The sequence below is a fragment of the Acomys minous genome, assembly GCF_964271855.1.
Source record: "Acomys minous genome assembly, chromosome: 11".
NCBI classification, from domain to species: Eukaryota; Metazoa; Chordata; class Mammalia; order Rodentia; family Muridae; genus Acomys; species Acomys minous.
The window spans coordinates 31,410,984-31,418,089 of NC_140492.1; the positions used below are offsets into that span (position 1 = coordinate 31,410,984).

The following is a 7,106-nucleotide window of genomic DNA, read 5'->3' on the forward strand; positions in this document are numbered from 1 at the left end:
GAAGAAATTACATCTCTAAATGACCATTTTGTTGTTAAAGTTAGTGGCTCAGCAATTTTATGAAAACTTGGATGCTGGAGGGTGCCCTGGTTCACTATCATGTTTAAAGCATCTGTGGACAATAGTGGATTAGCAAGTGATTAGACTTTTATTCTGACAGATAGACATTGTCACCTCAAACCATAATGATTCGCTAGCAAAATCATGTGTAATACTTTCTTAGTTTTGAAAAAAAATTTTTTAGCAAAGCATGATTGTCATACGCTAAAATTAATTACACAAAGGATATATCTTTTTCCTTAAACTTGATTTACAGTACATTTATGATTCCTTAAGTTGTTACTTTAAGGTCTTCTCATTCTCCTTATTTCCCTTAAAAGTGATATTAGATCTCAAGTAGAAATACTAAGAGACTTGGCAATGTCAGTACATGTAATGTGATTCTTTCTTCTGAAACGATGCAGGTTTAAATGTATCCTGGAGAATAGGAAGGATGAGCACGCACATATGCAAAAATTTGCTTTGGGGGAAACTTGGAACTGGAGCCAATACCTAATTAATCATGACAAGAGTGAGTAATACAGATGGTTTGGCACCCATACCTCTGTTTCAGACATGGGGCTTACCAATGACCCGAACGGAGTGTAGAGTCTCTTAATGGCAAGGGCTCTTGCTAGAACAAAAGCTGTGGTTTTGAGAACCGTGACATGATTTTGGGTGGCATACAATAAGATTTCTTGAAGATATTTTGCTAGTTTCATTTTCGAGGTTGTTAAAAGTAAAAACAGAACGTGTAAATAAAACCCGTCCTGCATTTATATACTTCATTTACCGTTAATACCTGCTCTTAGCTTCGTTTTTCACAATTGAATTTGCTGGGCTCTTATTTTACTTGTGCATACCTGGCTGCAGTCTGGAGAGGCTGACACAGTGTTGGGTGCAGCTGCAGATTAGCTCCTGGACAGATTCTTTTTCTGCTTCACTACTTCTTTTGGAGGTGCCAACAATAATTGCAGATTGTGCCAAGTTGTGTCTTTATCACCTGTCAGAGATCTCTGCACTGTTGTTGGCACCAAAGGAGAGTGCACGTTTCTCTTTGTCTTACTATGCTCCCTGCTCTATTCACAGCCTCTTTCTTCCTTTCATGGGCCCCTTTTGTCTGTCACATGAAATAAGATTGAACTCTGTGCAATGAAGGTTTTTATTTGGTTTACTTAACTTTCCAATCATGATGACTTTAAAAAGCCACCTAGAGTTTTCTTGAACCCGAAAATGAAAAATAAATAATAATTTTTGTTGTTGTTGCCGCTTACCTTAGTTTAGTGCTTGGAAGCCATCAACCCATAACTAAAGCAACTAAGACTGAAGATGAGAGAAACAGGGCAACTCAAGAATATTTTCTGCTGGAAGGCCCTAAGAGACAATGGTAAAGCCTCAAGGTTGGTAAAGATTAAGGAGATGCTTTGTGGGTGGAGTCGAGATCTCAGTCCAGAGCTAATAACCTAGGAGCCACTCTGATGGGTTTACCTGTGTAATTATTTGAATAAATAAAATATAGCATAAAACCTTTCCTTCCCTTTGCTTTCCTTCCCTTCCCTTCCCTTCTTTTCTTCTCCTCCCCTTTCCTTACCTGCTCTTCATCTTATCCTAGTGCTGGGCATGGAACTCAAGTCTTCAAGCATCCAATCAACCAAGTTATACCCACAATCATAAATTGGATTGTTTTCTCTAGAAACAGATTAAATGAGGTTTAATTTGCCCCCATATTTTTAAATGACATAAAATGTCAATTAAATTTTATGCTAATTTTTAAAAAAGCATTGACCTTTTGCAGTTATTTTCTCCATCCATTGACTTCCTAATATTATGAGATTCAAGCATTAGAAATAAAATTGAAGTACAACTCGCTTTGCTTTTAATAAATGGTACTAAAGCAAATCAATAATATAAAATGCAATATATACAAATAAAACACATTCATATGTCTTACTTATAGTATTCATCCATTCAGGATTTTTATAACTAATTCATTTGATAATGTGTATACACACACACATATCACTTAAATCATTTATTTTATAATTTTATGTCATTAACTTGATTTTCAAATATGCTTAGTCACTCACTGTAATAATTTAAAACGTTTTGTATCAGAATAATTTATAGTGTCTAAACTGATATATTTGCCATAAAAGTCAATCGGTAAGATGAGATATTTATTTTCTATTTAAAGGAAGAACATTTTATTTTTGCCATTCATCTTCATCTATTTAGTTTCCATTCATTTTTATTGATAACTACCTATGTTGTATAGGTATACATGCTATATTGATGCTCTCTAGCTTGCGGAAGACTTTCCTGAAAATGTAACAATCTCTAATCCCAAACTCAGCTATCACTCATGTAGTCTTACATTAGGGAAGTCAAAGCAGAGATGGTACCAATGATCACCTATTTTGATGAACACACTTTGAGGGTGATGCTCCTTACCCATCTGAACACAATAAACAGAAGACTTGCTCACACCAAGTCTTTTGGGGATGTCTACCTGAGAGGGTGTCTATCCTGAAAGTCAGTTGTACCAGGCTTCTGCACTCCTTCACCTTATTCTTCCTTTCTTTATTTTTATTTTGTATTTTGTTCTAGAATCTCATAGGGTAGTGTACACCGGCCTCTAATTTAGGATTCTCCTTCTTCAACTTTCCCAGTACTGACAATACAGGTGTGTGCCCCACACCCAGCTTTTATTTTTCTTAGTGAAGGCTTTGATTATTTATAAAGTACTCTATTTTGTCATAGGTTTTGATTTTTGTCATAGCTTCATTATGACAACGTATTAATTCTTAAAGCAATAGTTGATAAATCTTGCCCAACAGATTTGTTGACTTTAATTTGTCAGTAAAGCTTTGCTGTAGCATGGACTTTATCATTTGTTTGTAGCTGTTTTACACTTTAATGGCAATATTGATTAATTTTGACAAAGATAGTACTTTGAGAAACGCTTGAGGGTCTCTGACATAGACTTCCAGATTACTTTTCATTTGTCTCCTCAATGCAGTGAATGAAAACTGTTATTCTTTTTACAAGCAGTATCTTTATTGATCTCAAGCCAACTTCAATAAAACTTGATTTTAAAAAAAGAATGATGATTTACTTTCTTTTAAACTTGGCAACATCAATTTCAATATGTGAGCATCAAGCAATTAAATGCTTCGTGTAGGAAGTAGCCTTTAATTATAAAATCGATAGGATCTTTGGCAATGTACCAGGCACATGTTTCCTAGCTATATCTTTCTTTACTTGAAAAAATCTGGGAAACTGGGATATAGTCAAAATCTGCATTGCCAAACCTCAAGGGAAAAGTGATTTTCAACATTTAGATAATAAAAATCTACAATGTGTTTGCTTTGTCATGTAACATCAAAGAAATAAGGGCTTCTACTTTAAGCATGCTTAATAATAATGCCAAATCTACGTAGCCTTTTATACATCCCAGAACTATAATTTATATATATAACCTGCAAACATAACTCTGAAAGTGAGAGAGACCAGTGTCTCCATATAGTCAAAAGAAGGAATAAGTTTTGGTATTGAGGTAGATGACATCATATTTATTAGTTTCTAATGTAATGAAAATAATTTTAGTCAAGTTTCAGTTAATTTTCAGGATAGTTTCAACTCTTCAACAGATTGTTATCCTACCCTTAAAATTAAGTATTCTCTTTTATATAGAATTATGTCATTTACATTATTTATCTCATTTGTGTATTAACAGCATTGATGCTGCGTTTCTATTATTATTAAATTGCTCCATCAAAGACCACACAGCAGCTTACTTTTTTTTGAGTGCCAAATGTTTTGACCATAGAGATCATACATAGATAGATAGAATAGGAAGAGAGATATAAATAAGGTCAGTGGTCCTAAAGAACCTCCTCCTGGACTTGCGATACTTACAATGAGATAAAAGAGGGGAGTTGCCTGCTGAATTTTTTAAAAAAAATCTATATTTGTTTTTGTTTTTTTTCTTCACAATAGAAACTTCAGCAAGTTATAGTCTTGAAAAGAAATACAGATGTTGTCTGCTGTTTTTCTACTAAACGATATTATAGCAATTGTATTTCTCTTCTGCTGTATCACATATTAAATCGTCTATTAAATATCTATTTGCATAAATTTAACTTTTGATACAAAACTATTAACCAATCCAACTGTTAGACAAATCCATGGAAACATTCTTAAGCCATTCATCTATTTTGTCATTTTTTTTTAACTTGTCAATCAATGTTGGAGTAGAGTTTTGTTCAGACAGCTTGGTCTGAAGTCTTTTTAAAAAATTTGAACAAAATTTTATTACACAAAGGCTGACACATAATTGGACACTTCTCTACTCTGCACACAATTATTCTCACTCTCCACAGGAAGGCTGCTTCTGAACTTCTTATGTGGTGACACAGTGCTACAATCCTGACTGCAACAGAACAGTAGAAATGCCTCAGTGATTTGAGGTGAAAGCAGTACACTGGCATATGGTTCTTGCACCCAGAATCAGGAATGCACAAATGTCTTTATTCAAAAGTACAAAATAAATTATCTGTACGCATGAACAACGGCAGCAGTAAAGCATTATTGTTGATGGGAACCAGTAACTGATGGTTACAGTAACCAGCCAGCCTTCTTTTCAGTCATTTTCCTCAGGTGACTTCTCTGAAGTTAGCGGTGAGGAACCTGCCTTGAGATTCCTGTCACAATTTACTGAAAAGGGCAAAACACTATTCTAGGAGTTAGAACACACCACCTCCCATACCCTCTCCCATTCCACCCAGTGCACCATCCCAGGGTCCTTCCGTCCTTTAGGAATTTCATTCACCACAGCTTCGGCCACAGTTAGCAAGGAGGTCACCCCAGCAGCATCCAGTAAAGCAGTTCTTATACCCTTTATTGGACCAATAATTCCTCTTTCCACCATGTTCGCAGAATTTCCATCTTAACAAATCTCTGAGGAACTGTGCAGAATTTTCTCAACTATCAAAGATTCTTCAACACCTGAGTTCTTAGCAATAGTCATTGCAGGAATTTTGAGTGCTCCTTTAATAATTTCTATACCTACTTTCGGATCTTCATTGGCAGGCTTTGGTGAATCCAAGGCTGGGATGATGCACCGAAGCAGAGCGCAGCCCCCTTCTAGAACAACGCCTTCGTCAGCATCTGCTTTTGTAGCACTGAGAGCAGCAGTAACTCTGTTTGTCTTCTCATTCACGTCACCGTCACTTGTCCCTCCAACCTTCAGCACAGCCACCCCGTCTGAAAGTTTAGCAAGTCGCTCATTCAACTTTTCCTTTTCATAGTCACTGGTTGGCATGTCTAGCTGCTCCGTGATTTCTTGAACATGTTTTTCAATTTGAGCTTTGTCACCTTTTCCTTTCAAAAGCATGATGTCATCTTTGGTGCGAATGACCTCTCCAACTTCTCCTGAGTCATGAGTTTGAACATCTTCAAGATTTAGATTCAACCCCTCTTCTCCAAATACTGTCCTATCTGTCAGCACTAGCCATATTGTTAAGCTGGTGTTTCCTATTGTCCCTAAACCCTGGAGCTTTGACTGCTACCACCTGAAGACCAACCTTTAGCCTGTTCAAAACCAGTGTGCTTAGAGACTCTCCATCAGCATCTTCAGCAGTTATGACCAATGGCTTCCGATAGGCATTGGCAATTTTAGGAGCAGGTACAATGGACTGGACACTAGAAATTTCCTTTTCACTCAACACATCATAGGCATCTTGGAACTCACATTTTTGTTCTTTTGATTTGTTAATAAAGTATGGAGAAATATATGCCATATCACACTTCATGCCTTTAATAATTCTAACTAATCATTTAGGGGGTTTCCATCCTTCACTGTGATAATGCTCTTTCTCCCAACCTTTCTCATTGCATCAGAAATGATGTTTCCAATGCCCTTGTTTCCATTTGCAGAAGTTCCAGCCCCCTGAGCAATTTCTTCAGTTTAGCTTGATGTTTTTCTATTTATCCCTTAAGTCAATTGACTTTGCAACAGTGACTCCATTTTTTTTTTTACTTTGGGACTTCCTGAACTCTGTTCAATAATCACAATTGCTCCCCGTGGCCCCATTGTAACAGCTACAGCCTGGCTAAAAGGTCTACACCTTGAAGCATTAAAAGCTTGACTATCTGCAGCCAATTTTACATCTTTAGCATAGGCCCGAGTGAGATGAGGATCCAGTGCCCGGGACACTGGTCTCATCTGGTGAAGGGCGGGCAGGTACATTTTGGCAGGGTGGCAGCGGGAGGGCACTTGGGGAGATTTGTCCCAGACTGCAATTGATCTGAAGTCATAGTGTTGTCTTGCTTCTGTTTTCTTCTTTACTCTCGTTTTCTAATCTTCCTTATTAACACACTTCTCCTTTGACAGTTTTGTACATAATCCATTCTGATCAATAATACCACCTTACTGTCTTACTTTTTCTTCTACCTCTGTTGAGCCCTGTCTTCCCAACATATCTCTTTACAACATTCCTGTCTTTTTGTGTTGTTTTGGGATTCACTGGATCTAGACGGGATTGTCTGTATGACCTTGTGCTTAGAACTCTCTATTAGAGCATAGGGTCCTTGCCAGTGGGCACACAACTGAAGAAAATTGCTCCCCTTTCCACAATCAATATCCAGAAATTCATCAAGAATGAGTAGACCCTTGTAAGCCCCTCCTCCATTCATGAGTCATCATGAATGGCAATGGAAACTGTCAATCAATTGAAGAAGCACCTCACAGGATGAAGGAAAACTTTGACAGCTATGTATATTAGAGATCATTAATTTCGACAGTATAAAAAGAACAGCAATAAAAAACTCATTAAGAAACCAAATAACCCAATTAAAAATAGGCTTTGAAACTGAATAGAGAATTATTATTATTTTAAATGGACATGACTAATAAACACTTTAAGAAATATCCAACATCCTCAGCAATCAGGGATATGCATATTAACACTACTCCACTCTCATTTGTTTGTGATATTTATTCCCGTATTGAGGCTGATAATTGTCAACTTAATGTCAATTATTGTATGCAATGATAAAAAAGTATA

The 7,106-nt window shown here is 36.6% G+C and overlaps 1 pseudogene across 1 annotated transcript; it reads right to left on the bottom strand.

Annotated features, from left to right (window-relative positions):
- Window positions 1-4,784: 4,784 nt before the first annotated feature.
- Window positions 4,785-6,289, bottom strand: LOC311608871 (60 kDa heat shock protein, mitochondrial-like; annotated as a pseudogene). Its single transcript has 2 exons — window positions 6,097-6,289; window positions 4,785-6,000 (listed from the first exon to the last, which is right to left on the bottom strand). The product of its transcript is annotated as a 60 kDa heat shock protein, mitochondrial-like (transcript).
- Between the last annotated feature and the right edge of the window lie 817 nt (window positions 6,290-7,106).